Source organism: Terrapene carolina, unplaced genomic scaffold (genome assembly GCF_002925995.2).
Source record: "Terrapene carolina triunguis isolate 2854851 unplaced genomic scaffold, T_m_triunguis-2.0 Scaffold110, whole genome shotgun sequence".
Lineage (NCBI taxonomy): Eukaryota > Metazoa > Chordata > Testudines > Emydidae > Terrapene > Terrapene triunguis.
The window spans coordinates 5,475,913-5,488,655 of record NW_020664461.1 but is presented as its reverse complement, the minus strand read 5'-3'; the positions used below and the strand labels follow the sequence as shown (position 1 = coordinate 5,488,655).

General features: G+C 56.9%; 1 protein-coding gene across 4 annotated transcripts in view; it reads left to right on the top strand.

Annotated features, from left to right (window-relative positions):
* Nucleotides 1–601: 601 nt before the first annotated feature.
* Nucleotides 602–12,743, top strand: part of ST3GAL3 (ST3 beta-galactoside alpha-2,3-sialyltransferase 3) — a 333,313-nt gene continuing 321,171 nt past the window's right edge. For 2 of the 4 annotated variants that reach the window (XM_026651916.1, XM_029911606.1), the window contains exon 1: nt 602–720. The gene's annotated coding sequence lies outside the window, so the exon portion shown is untranslated. Of the gene's footprint in view, nt 721–6,820; nt 6,895–12,743 lie in introns of those variants that run through there. The other 2 variants (XM_026651917.2, XM_026651915.2) reach the window with 1 other exon arrangement.

Sequence of the window (12,743 nt, the reverse complement as noted above, 5' to 3'; positions counted from 1 at the left end):
AGCCGGGGGCTGCGGGTCGGGACTGAGGGGCACCAGCAGAGCTGCGGTGAGGACGGGGAGCCCAGGGCTGGGAGTTGGGGCTGAAAGGTGTTGGCAGAGTTGAGAGGCGCCCAGGGCAGGGGGATGAGGAGGGAAATGCGCGGCTGGAGGTGGGACTCAGGGACTGTGTCCTGCATCATAATAAATCGTGCTGTTTGCAGGGCAGGCGCTGCTGGCGAGCGAGCGTGACGGACGGGAGTTGGACTGAGCCAGCACAAAAGGCAGGCGCGAGGGAGCCGGGGGCAGCGCCTGTCGGCACTCGCTGGCCTGGCAGCTGCTCTGTCCCGTGGCTCGGGGCAGCGATCGTTCCTGGAGCAGAGGCCCAGCGCGGCCCCTGCTCTCAATAGCTCTTTGTGTGCCGCTCTGCGAGCTGAAACGCCCGTTTCCCGTTAGCTGGGGGAGGGGCAGGTGCCGTCTCTGAGCTACCTGGGCCGGAGGTGGATGCAATGCTCGAGTCAGCAGAGCCTGGCTGCCCGTCGGAGCCTCCTCTCCCAGGGCCCGTGGCTGTCCCTGCTCCGGGCCTGGGCTGCCCATGCCCGTAGCTAGTCGAGCCAGGCTCTGCCGTCCAGGGCCCCGGTAAGAGGTCGGGGAGCGACGGAGCCGCTGCTGAGGCTGGGGTGGGAGCAGGCGCTGGCACTGCGTGAACCCTGCAGGAGCTCGCCGTGGGCAGCAGATCTCCAGGTGAGTGTGCGTGACGCGGGGTGGGCGCCTCTGTCTGTCCCGCCATCCAAGGGGCTGCAGCCTTGGCATTAACTGTGCTAGCAACTTCCTGCCTGCCCGGCTCCTCCCAGGCTGGGCATGGACTTGCCAAGATCCGTGCCCCATACGTGGCATGGACTAGCCTGGTCTCCCCTGGCGCTGCTGCTTTGGCCTGATCCCGGGAGCTGGGTTTGGGGTGCTGGGGGGCCGGTGACACAGCCGGTCAGAGTGGCTGGGCTGGTCCCTGCTGGCCGTAAGCTGGGAGTGACTCTGTGACATGCTGCTCGAATGCCCCATAGCTGCTGGGGAAGTGTTACCCACCCGCCCCGATGTAATGGGCATGTGGCTCGGGGGGCTGGCCCAGGAGACGGGGGGGCTGGCCCAGCTCTGTATTGGATTCTCCCCCCCACCCCCCGCCAGGGTCAGGGCCCTGCCGTGCCAGGCGCTGCACAGCACACGGGTCCTGCCGTGGCCTCCCTCCGCGGCGCTCACCCGTCAGCGTAACGGCAGCGACGCTGCCTGTCCTGGGGGGCGCGAGGCTCCCTGGGCCGGGAGGCCGGGGGTGGGGGGCTGCAAAGGGCTCAGAGTCAGGCTGATGCTCCTGGTGCTGGGCCTGTCCTGGGGCCCCGGCTGTGCTGACTCGGCTCTGACAGCCAGGTCTTGCCAGCTGCTCCTTCGTAATCCTCTCCCCTGGGCCTGGGGGAAGTGCTGGTTGCCATGGTGTGAGAGCTGGTTGCTCTCCCCCCTGCACAGGACGGCCGGGCCAGAGCTGTCTGGCTCGGGGGCTGCTGAGGGGAGCCCAGGGGAGCTGACCCCAACCCCAGTGCTGCAGGGGGGCTGCCAGCCACCGAAGGGGGGAAGCTCTGCCTCGCCCAGCCCAGCCCCTGTAGGGTCACCCCCCCACCCCTGCTGGGAAGCCTCTGAAATGTCAGGACGGGGGGAGGGCAGGAGCCCCCAGTGAGCAGCGGGGATGGGTGACGCGGGGGCTCTGACGCTAACCACAGAGACGCCTGGGGCTGGGCAGGGGGGCCAGGTCCTCCGTTCGGTTTCTTTCTTTAAGAATCGGGCCCCGCCTTGCTCCCTGACCCCTCCCCCCCGTAATTACCGAACACAATAGTAATGTGGGGCCGGGCCATGGGCATCAGGCACCAGGGTATAGGGTGCCGTACTGGGGTAACAGAATATGGGGTGCCAGGGTGTGTGTGTGTGTGTGGCAGGGCACAGGCTGCAGGGGTGGAGGGTGCCAAGGTATAGGCTGGGGTCATGAAATTCTGCACTGGGGGGGGGGTACCAGCACATAGGCTGGGGGTGTGGGGGTGGGGTGCTTGGTTGGGGGGGCAGGGCATGGGCTGGGTGCTGTGCTGGGGGGGTGATGCTAGGGGATTGGCTGGGTGGGTGGGGGGTGCTGCGCTGGGGGTTACAGGGCGTGGGGGGTGGGGGGGCGGGGCATCGGCTGGGTCCATGGGGTGCCAGGTTGGGGTTGGGGGACACAGCTGTGCTGGAGGCCACCAAAGCACAGAATTTGTTCCCTGTCTGTGCCGACCAGGCTGGCAGCCGACCCTGTTCAACAGTGGGGTTCAGCGGTGGGGGGTGACTCTGCCCCTCGCCCCGTCCCTTCAGAGCAGCAGGGGAGGAGGGAACTCTGGCCATCCCACGGCTGGGCTCACCCCTGGGAGGGCCCCTCTGTCTCACCCCACGGCAGCGAGGGCAGGAGGCCTGGGGAGGGGGGATGAGCCGAAGGGGCAGGAAGCCCCCGCCTGTCCCTGCTGAGTCCCCCGGACTCTCTTGGCTGCCCCTTCGGCAGGGCCCATAGTCGCCCCGTCCTGCCGTGTGCCGGCAGGGGCTGCTCCTGCCATAGGCGCATTCAGAGCCCAGGGCGCCGGTGCCCCCCCTCCGGCAGCTGCCTGGCTGGGGACTGGGGGGTGATGGTGAGTAGCCATGGCAACAGTGCCCAGCGCATCCCTGGGGCCAGCTGTGGGTGCGGCCAGCGGCTCCGAGGCGGCTCCTGGCGCTGGCGAGGGGGCCAGGCTCTGTGCGGCCCTGGGCCCAAGCATGGGGGTGCGGGGGAGTGAGGCCTCTGCACTGCTACCCCGTCCCTCCCAGCACTAGGGGCCGAGTGTGTCGTGTTTCCCCTCGTGGCTGTGTGCGTTTCCCCGTGCGCGTTGCTGGAATCTACCGGCCGTGCCGGGCAAGGCCCTGCCTCTGGGCGGCTCTGCCCCTTGCGGTCAGCAGCTGCGCACGCCCCGGGCAGCCCAGGGTCAGACTCCGACCGTGAGTCCAGGGAGCAGAAGAGCACTTGGGACTGAGCCTTTCCCAGGCTGGGGATCTGGCTCCTTTCTCGGGGTCTCTGGGGTCGTCGTGGGACCCGCTGGCCCCGGGGCGCTCCCATGCCCGCTGTCCAGGAGGAGCAGGAGCGGTGGAGCTCTGAGCAGACCCGGGGCAGCAATTGAAGGGACTGGGACCCGTCCTGCCAATCCGAGGGCCCTCGGGGCAGCAGCATTGTTCGGCGGCGCTGCCAGCCCCTGCCGGAGCCTGCCTGCCACAGCCCTGGGGCCAGCCGGAGCTCGGCCTCCTGAGGAAACATTTGGCTCCATTTGCTTCTAATCACACTAATTGCTCTCCGGCTGCAAAGCCCTTGGGACAGGGCAGGCGCTGCGTGTACCGACAGCCTGCTCCCCCGGGCTCGGGGCCCCTCCCCAAGGAGGCGCTGGCGCAGCCGGATGTTAGCAGTTCTTGCTGCTCAGGCACCAGCCTGTTGCCCTGGGGATGCCCCTGCTCCGGTTTAATTAGCTGCGAGCCTCCCCTCGTCTGCCGGAGACAACGCGTCCTGCTTGCCAAGCGTCTGCTCCCGAGCCGCTGCCGTGGGCAGGCCCCAGTGGGCGTCCCACACGCCGGGGAACTCGCAGGCCGGGGCAGGCTGTCGCGTGCCAATTAGTTTGAAAGCCTCAGAGATGGGGAGTGGTACGTCCCCTCCTTTGGCTTGGGTTGGGCTCGGTGTCCAGGCCACCCCCGTGTTCTGGTGAGTTATTCGGTCAGGGCAAAGGCCGCAGAAGGGCTTTCACTGGGGGGGCTGCATGTCCTGCACCCAGCCGAGGCCCTAGGGAAGGTCCCTCCTGACAGAGCCCAGGACAGGGTTAGCCGAATGTGTGGGAGCTCGCTGGTGCAGACGGGGTGGGGGGGATGCTCTGCTCTGGGAATTGCGCTGTGAAGATTCTGTGTAGGAGGAAGTAGTTCGCTGTGAGAGGTGAGATTTATCCGGGGTTGTGGTTTGTGGTGAAGGTTAGAGATGTTCTGAGGTTGCATTGAACCAGCAAAGCTCAAGGATATTCGGGGCTAATTTGGCTGCTGGTGACTTTGGGGCCGTGTTTGATCAGGGTCATGTTCGCATGGGTGGCCATTTGGGATGGTTTAATTTGAACATAGGGGACGGTGATTTAGTGGAGGCGCTGACCTGGCTTGTGATGGGGGTGAGGCTGGGAATTCTAGTGGGACTGGGATAAGATTGGGGGCCTGATTACTTTTTCCGCTAACTACGCCATACAATTAACCGAGCCATTTCTCCAGCAAGCTGGGAAGGAGAAAGAAGTGCTGCTGCTGGTGGTTTTCTAAATCCCTGGCAGGTACTGCGATGGCAGGCATCTCATTGGTGCTAGGGGGTGAGGGCCTGGGGTTGTGGGCAGGTAGTGATCATCATGCTTTGGGCATGAGTTCTGGTTTTGGCTGGCTGGGCCTGTGACTGGCTCCTAGGTGGTGGGTTTGCTCTGAATTGTGTTTGTGGGACTCTCTGAATGTCTGAGGCAGGAGCCTCGCCATGGTTAACTGGGGCGTGGATTGTCTGTGGTGTGGGTTTGTGCTGTGGTTGTGGCTGTGCTGGAGGTGCTGCTGTTGAGAGGAAATGTAAAGCCGTTATCCTGAGCCATTTGTGAGTAAAGATCCCCTGGCCGGGGAGTAAATGGGCTGGGGCCGGGGCCCGTGGAACATATGGAGCGTGAGCGCCATGCGGCTGCCCGAGATGCAGGTTCCCTAGCGCTGTCTCTGCAGCCTGCGTTTCACAAGTGGTCCTTGGGGAGCTGAACAGACAGGTCTGGCCCCCCCCTCGCTCTGGTGCACGGCTTAGAGCCCACAGTCACTTAATGGTCCTGGCTGGGGGTTTCCTGGCTCCTTTTGCTTCTGGGTCCTAGTGCTTGACGGCAGCCCGACGACTATTTCAGAGTAATTGTGCCGTGCTGCTCCAAATGCCCTCCAGGCTTTGCCGGCAGAAGCTGCCCTGCCACTCCGCCTGCTCCTATGTAATTGTGCCACCTGTCACCTGGGCTGCCCCAGGCCGCTGCTGGCCCCTTCTTCTGCCCTCCTCACAACTGCCTCTGCAGCGATTGATGCAAACCCTCGTGGCCTCGGCCCCTGCTGAGACATGCTGGGCACACGCACGCCTGTGCCAGAGGCACGTGTGGCCCCAGGCAGACGGACCCCCCACACCAGCAGCTGACGGACTTGGGCAGCGTGACGCTCGTGATGTCGCACCATTGTTTATTTCTAGTGCACAAAAGCATGCCAGGCCCCTCCTGGAAGGGAGCCTGCTTCATGGAGGGCAGGGTGGAAGGCCATGAGCTGTCGGGAAGGGGCTGGCAGGGGCGGGGGCACCATGCACAGCTGGGCCATGGCGGCTCCAGTGGGGGGGGGGTGTTTTGTTGACCGTGTGTAGAATGAGGAAGATGAGACGGTTACAGGCAGAGAATGTGCCTGCTAATGGGACGGAGCTTGGCCTCTCTGTGCAGCGGATTCACGTATGGGCCAGGTCGTTTCTGATTGATGGCTGTGCAGTGCCAAGAGACTGGCACTAGGCTGGCCCTCATTGGCAGCCTCCGCACAGAGGTGAGGACTGAATGAACCTCTCTTGTCCTAGGGCAGGGCCCCCCAGGACAGGGGAGAAGCCGCATGTGGAGGGGACTTGCCCTGTCTTGGCTCCGGAACTGACCCCAGGTCGCCTTCTCCCCGGCTGTCCACCCAGCACCTCGCGCTGGCCCTGAACGCACCGCGGCTGGAGCTGTGCTGACAGCAGCTGTGGCAGGAAAGAGAAAGTGGTTCCTCTGTCTGCTGCCTGCTTCTGGCAGCCACACGCAGGCTGCAGACACTTCCTGTCTGCACTCGCCGGATCCTGCAGCAGAGCCTGCCCAGCGGGCTGCATGGCTTCCAGAGGGCAGCGCCGCGCCCAGCTGACACGAGGGCTCTCTGCCGCAGGGAGACAACAGCGGGCATTGGCTGGCAGCTTCGGGGTGCACAAGTGGGACCTGCCTGTCAGAAGCTCCGAATGGAGCTGCCAGCCACGGGGCTTCCACTTGCCAAGAGAGTCAGAACGGGTGTGAGCTGGGTGACATCCTGAGGATTGAAGCCTGCAGCCACATCTTGAATTGTCCTGCTGGGCCCTGGAGCCCCTGGGTCTGAGACCAGCAGGCAGCGCCTTGCTGACAGCAGCCCCCAGGGCGTGTGGGGGGGGGGGGCAGAGCGGGGCAGTAACGCAGGCCCCCCGGGTCGCAGTAATGCAGGGAGTCCTGCACTCTCCTTATTCAGAAGTGTGAGGTGGGAGCGCCAGGTGCTGCTGGCTGAGTACACGCACGCCTTGTGCACACTCACCTTCGCTGTTGTGCAAGTGCACCCCACAGCCGGAGTGCTGCTGCAGGAGGGGCCCGGGTGGGACCCCGCAGGGCTGGGTGCAAGGATCCCCATGAACCGTCCCTCCAGTTCCCGGCAGCCCCAGAACTGATCTCTGCTCCTCTCCTGGGTGATTTTTGTTTCCCAGCTGGTGAAGTGCAAAGGCTGAAGCGATTGCGTTTGCACCTGCAGCTGGGCAGTTCCTGTAGCTGCTGCTCTCGCTGGGCTCCAGAGGGTCGCTGGGATAATTTTTCTGCCTTGGATTAGCAATTTCTCTCTCTCTCTCTCTCTCTCTCTCTCTCTCAGCTGCCAGGGTAACAGATACAGCAGCATGACTTCAGTCAGCCCACTCCTGGGGCTATTTTTAGGTCTGCCTGTGCTGATGAACAGGAGATGAAATGACAATCTCACTCGCTCTCTCTCTCTGAGCCCCTTTCACCGCCCGTGCACCAGGATTACAAACTGGCGGTTGGCTGCCGTTGCCAAGAGGGAAGCTCTGGAGTCCAGGTGAGGCTGGCATGAGATCACTGCTGGGGCACGAGAAGGGACGCTCCTGAGCTGGAAAGGAAGAACGAGCTGTAATAGCAACGTTCTCTGCCATAGCTCGACTGCGTATGTGTTTGCGCGGCAGAAATGCCCAACGGTGCAGTGCCTGTTCTATCGTTCTGGAAGGGTTCTGGTGCCAATGAGTCAGAGGAGGGAAATCCAGCTGTGTGATGTGTGTGGTTTGAGTGTGTCTGGTATTAATGAGCCGATCACATACACACGGTGGTTTGCAGATATTGTGGGGGATAAATGTGGTGAGTTCTCGCTGCTGCTAGTTGTGGGGACGTGGAGTTTGCTGCTCATGGTGGCTGCAGCTTGGAGGGAACGTTTGCGAATCCCTGAGGTTTCACAGAGTCTGTCACCGGTGCCTGTTTTCTCGGAAGTGCTTGTGTGAAACTGTTTGGGATTCTCCTTTTTAAAGAGTCGTGCAGTGAGCAGAAACAATACCATGTGACTTACACATGGCTAATGGCACGCTACCAATAGCCAAGGGCACATAGTCGAAGTGAGGAGTTTTCGGACATTCCTAAGGGGGCTGTTTGTCCTGGGAAGGCTTCCAGGCCTCAGACCCATGCAAATATTAAATTCCCCTCTGGGTGTTGGGTAAAGTCCAAGCACTTCCCTCCTGGCTGCCTCTGAAGTTGGAGCAACATGGACTTCAGGAGGGGAAGATAGTCTGGGCAGCTGTCGGCAGTCCTTGCCAGCTCTCCTCGATTGTGGTCACAATAACCAAGGCCTCTCCTCAGGGCATGTGGGCCTGACGGGGAGACGTTAGTACTAAAGGCCTCCAGGGAAACAGTTTGCTCAGGCGGGCCCGTGTGCAGTTTGGAACAATCCCCATTTTACAAATGACAGTTCATTCTGTAATAAACCAGAGGGAGACAGAAAGGGTGCAGAGGCAGTGCGAGAAATCGGGCTAGGTGAGATGGTTACTGGATCTGTTCAAAGGAGGTTCAAGGCCCAGACATCGCTCCATCGGCTATGCTTTCCATCTCCTAACACGGGTCAACGTGCCACATGCCCGTTGGCAGTGTGCAGATAGCTCAGAGGGAGCCATGCTATTAGTAGCTGTTCTATTCCAGGATGGGGATGTCCACCTGGGGGTGCAGTGGGCAAGGATGCAATGCTGGACACAGAGCTTAGATATCAAGGTGAGAGAGAGACTAAAAATACCAGACAGAGAGAGAGAGCAAATCCTGACCCCCTGCTACATGCCTAGTCCTGGCAACAGAGGAACCTGTGTGGTGCTGAGGACAGGGGAGCAGAGGTAGGACTTGAGGAAGTTTCTCAGGGTGCCTTGGAGCTCAGAAATGAGCTAAGTGGAGTGGATTTTTGTTTGCAGCAGGGACTATATTGCTGCCCTTTGGGGATCAGGTGTATTTCTGGGGAGGGGGAGAGGATATTCTATAGCGGCTTATACCCAGCCCTGTTCACTGCAGTATTTGAGCACTGTCCAAAAATGCTCTGAGACATGATTTGCATGTGCCAGATGTGACATGTCCCTTCTCTCCCCATGGGCAGAATTCTACGTGTAACGTGGGATGTGGCTTTGGTTTCTATCAATTAGACGTACGTGCTGCTCTGTGTTTATATCTGTGAAGGCTGGTCGGAGAAGTGCCTGGCACAGGGAGCAGTAGGTGGGGAGTTTTGAGGGGCTTCTTTGGGTCTGGGGGAGTTCATTCCATGATCTGGGACAGGCCCCCCAAGCAAACGCTGCCACACAGACAAGCTTTACCCTTGTGTTACACAGTCCTGTTGTGCCTGACAATATTGAAAAATTGGAAGGGATTCAAAGAAGAGCTAGAAGGATGATTTAACATCTGGAAAACCTGCTTTGCATGAGAGACGAAAGGAGCTGAATCTATTTAGTACATTCAAGAGAAGGTTCAATGGTGGCTTGACCAAAGTCTGTTGTAGTCAGTTGCTGGCTGTGTGTGTGTTCTCTCTGCACTGCACAGCAGGCTCCGATCCAGCTGCCCCAAAGACCACAGACTCGGTTTCTGTAGGGAAGGCATTCGGCCGGGTTTGTTGCCCATGCAGCACGCTCCTAGATCCCCGGCTCAATGTCTACAGTTACACTAGGATGTGAGACAATGGACGCAGCTCCGTGAATGCTGGGACTTTCCATTCCCCCCTCAGCCGGACAAAGACACCCCCTCGGACACTCCTCTTTATGCCCCAACACAAACAAGTTACGCATTGCCCCACTGGTGTGCTTAGTTACCACCCTTCGCCTTGTACGTGTTGGTTCGATCAAAACATCTCTATCCAGCATGCTGGCATCCTGACCTTATCTCTAAGGGGGTCACCGTGTCCTTGTATCATCTTCGGGGAGTGTGTTTACACCATAACCTTGATTCGGGGTGTTCTGGTGCCACCCTTCTGGAATGTGTTCACGTGAATACTTAGTGCCTAGGAGTGCTTGTCTGCAAGGCCAGCCCTATGCTTGCCAAGTTCATGTATTGGACAGTGACCCTGCAAGCAAGCATCTGCTTTGTTATGGGGCAGGACCTGACTTTAGTTTGGCCCTTAGGCCTTACACCAGGCCCTTATACTCGGCCTCAAGTCTCAAGCTTTCTTTCTACTACATCTGTAAGTACCGACATGGGGAAAGAGAGCTCCTTAAGCGAGCAGACAAGGCCAAATGAGATCCAATGGCTGGAAATTGAAGATAGCCAGATTCAAACTGGAAATAAAGCCCAAATGTTTAACAGTGAGAGCAAGTAATCATTGGAATGACTTACCGATGGACGGGGTGGATTCTCTGTCACTTTGTCTTTAAATCAAGACTGTTTCTAAAACTTACGCTGTTACTCCACTACAAATTTCTGAGATCAGCGAAGAAATCACTGGATCAGATTCGATGGCCTGTGCTTTGCAAGAGGCCAGACTAGATGAAAATAGTGGTTCCTTGAAAACATTAGAATGGCCACATGGGGTCAGACCAATGGTCCATAAATCTCAGTATCTTGTCTGACAGTCGCCAGTGCCAGAAGCTTCAGAGGGAATGAACAGAACAGCAATTATTGAGTGATCCATCCCCTCTCGTCCAGTCAGAGGTTTAGGGACACCCACAGCATGGGATTGCATTCCTGGTCATGTTGGCCAATAGCCATTGATGGACCTATCATCCATGAACTTATCTAATTCTTTTTTGAACCCAGTTATACATTTGGCCTTCACAACATCCCCTGGCAAGGAGTTCCACAGGTTGACTCTGCATTCTGTGAAGAAATACTTCCTTTTGTTTGTTTTAAACTTGCTTCCTGGTTCTCGTGTTATGAGAAGAAGTAAATAACACTTCCTTATTCACTTTCTCCACACCAGTCATTATTTTATAGACCTCTATCATATCCCCGCTTAGTTGTCTCTTTTCTAAACTGAACAGTCCCAGTCTTTTAAATCTCTCCTCATATGGAAGCTGTTCCATACCCCTGATCTTTTTTTATTGCCCTTCTCTGTACTTTTTCGAATTCTAATGTAAGCAGAGTCTGAGTGAGCTCTCCCTTGATGTCTAGTGATGAGCTGTGGAAAAGAACTTCAGGAGTTGATCTCGTTTGCAGGGGCACACCCACCCTGCCTAGGTGCTCAGCATGATGGGATTGCTTGCCCAAATGGTCACTTCTGGCTGGTATGGGATCCCCAATCTCCTTGTTAGAGTAATACTCTTGGCATGGCGAGCGGCCCGCAGGGCGGCTGGCGGAGAGGCTGGCGAGTGAGTGCCCGAGCAGTGGAGCGAGTAGGGTGTCTCCTTACCCCCCCCCTCCACCCAGGATGGAAGGTGAACTCTGGGGCTGCACTGACCAAGGACAGCAACTGTGAGTGGGGTGCAGAGAAGGGACGGGCACATTAAAGGGACTTTTGGGTTGCTAGACTTAAGAACCTGAGGGGAAACGGACACTGCCCAACTTACTTGGTGGTGGGTTTTTTACTCATAGTTTGTTTATCAACCTTGTTTGCGGTGTTTCCCCAAATTAATGCTGCATTATTTCCCTCCTTTTATTAACGGTGGTTTTTTGCTACGCTCAGACTCGGTGCTTGTGAGAGGGGGAAGTATTGCTTCTCAGAGGTGCCCGGGGGGGGGGGGGGGGGTAATTGTCCCAGGTCACTGGGTGGGGGTTCGAGCCGGTTTTGCATTGTATTGTTGAAAAGGAATCTCTAGATACTGCACCTGGCCCTTGTTGCTGCCAACTCGGACTGGCAGAAGGGTCACACTCCTGTGTCTTTTCTGACCTAGGGCAACCAGAACTGCAGGCAGTATTCAAGGTGTGGGCGTACCATGGATTTATATAGAGGCAATATGCTATTTTCTGTCTCATTATCTATCCGTTTCCTAACGGTTCCTAACAGTTTGACTGCTGCTGCACACTGAGCGGACGTTTTCAGAGAACTATCCACAGTGACTCCAAGATCTTTCTTGAGTGGTAACAGCGAATTTATTTACCTTCATTTTGTATGTCTAGTTGGGATTATGTTTTCCCTTGCACATTATTTTGCCCTTACCAACTTTGATTTTTTCTGCCATCTTGTTGCCCTGATTTGTGAGATCCCTTGGTAACTCTCCACAGTCTGCTTTGAGCTTTTGTACTGGCTGCAAACTTTGCCTCCTCATTGTTTGCCCCCCTTTCCAGGTCATTTATGAATATGTTGAACAGCACAGGTCCCAGAGCAGATCTTTGGGGGACCCACCTATTTACCTCTCTCCAATCTGAAAACTGACCATTTCTTCCTGCCCTTTGTTACCTGTCTTTTAACTAGTTACTGATCCATTAGAGGACCATTCCTCTTATCCCTCAACTGCTTACTTAGCATAAGAGCCTTTGGTGAGGGACCTTGTCCAAGGCTTTGTGAAAGTCCAAGTACCCTATATCCACTGGATCCCCCTTGTCCATGTGTGCTGACCCCCTCAAAGTATTCTAAATGATTGGTGGGGCATGGTTTCCCTTTACAAAAGCCACTTTGACTCTTCCCCAACATATCCTGTTCATCTGTGTGTCTGATAATTCTGTTTTTTACTGTAGTTTTAGCCAATTTGCCTGATCCTGAAGTTAGGCTTATGGGCCTGTAATTGCCAGGATCGCCTCTGGTGGCTTTTTAAAAATCAGCGTCACATTAGCTATCCTCCAATTATCTGGTACACAGGCCGATTGAAGCAATAGGTTATATGAGACAGCTAGTAGTTCTGCAGTTTCATATCTGAGTTCCTTCAGACCTCTTGGGTGAATACCATCTAGCCCTGGTAACTTGTTACTGTTTAATGTATCATTTTGTTCCAAAATTTCCTCTATTGACACCTCAATCTGGGACGGTTCCTCAGATTTGTCACCTAAAAAGAATGGCTCAGGTTTGGGCATCTCCCTCACATCCTCTGCAGTGAAGATTGATGCAAAGAATTCGTTTAGCTTCTCCACAATAGCCTTGTCTTCCTTGGGTGCTCCTTTAGCACCTCGATTGTCCAGTGGCTCCTCTGGTGGTTTGGTAGGCTTCCTACCTCTGATGTACTTAAAATTAGTTTTGGTCTTAACATCCATGAATCCTTATGTTAATTCTCACCTTGGATCTGGAATTTGCATCTGTGCACACTGGACTACAAGAGAGAAGTGGCTTTTATGAGGAAGGAGTATTTCAGGTGGCTGAAGGTTTCAGTTCTTTCCCAGCACAGTGTCTGTGGTCGGCAGTGTAAGGCTGTTGGTGGAGACGACTGTAATGCTTTGATCCTGTATCTTTTCTTATTGTTTTGACCTTTGCCTTCCCAGCAGACTTAACTCTGCCCCTTTCACGTGTGTTACACCAGGTGATCCTGTAACCCT